This window comes from Lissotriton helveticus, chromosome 4_1, assembly GCF_964261635.1.
Source record: "Lissotriton helveticus chromosome 4_1, aLisHel1.1, whole genome shotgun sequence".
In the NCBI taxonomy this organism is placed as follows: Eukaryota; Metazoa; Chordata; class Amphibia; order Caudata; family Salamandridae; genus Lissotriton; species Lissotriton helveticus.
In genome coordinates, this window is record NC_136063.1 from 59,419,600 (window position 1) to 59,420,084 (window position 485).

A 485-nucleotide genomic window follows, 5' to 3' on the forward strand; every position below is an offset into this window, starting at 1 on the left:
TGTGAGCTCCGCTTAACCGTGTGTACACAATGCGTGAGGAGGTTGCTTCAGCACGTGTTGGACCCTCTTCTACACACGCCGTTGGCGGAAGGTGAGGAGAGATGTTTGTTTGCGCAGCGACTGGCGTCACCTCCGGGCAGTGGGATTGGATGGGGTGCAGCAGCCTGGGTGCGCAGCGCGGGGCAGTCACATCCGGGCAGTGGGAGTGGATGGGGTACAGCAGCCTGGGTGCACAGACGCGGGCAGACACCTCTGGGCAGCAGGAGTCAATGGTGTGCAACAGCCTGAGGGCGCAACGTCAAAACAGAGAATTATGCGTGTGCAGTTATATGTGCTCTGCCATTACTCTTTCTATACTATGTTTCAGATTACTAAACTTGAGGGCTGCATTATGTCCCCGCACGTGGTTGGAGACACACTGGTGGCAGAAAGGTGAGCTCTGAACATTTTCTCCACAGTGTCAATTCTCACTCTAACTCTCCATC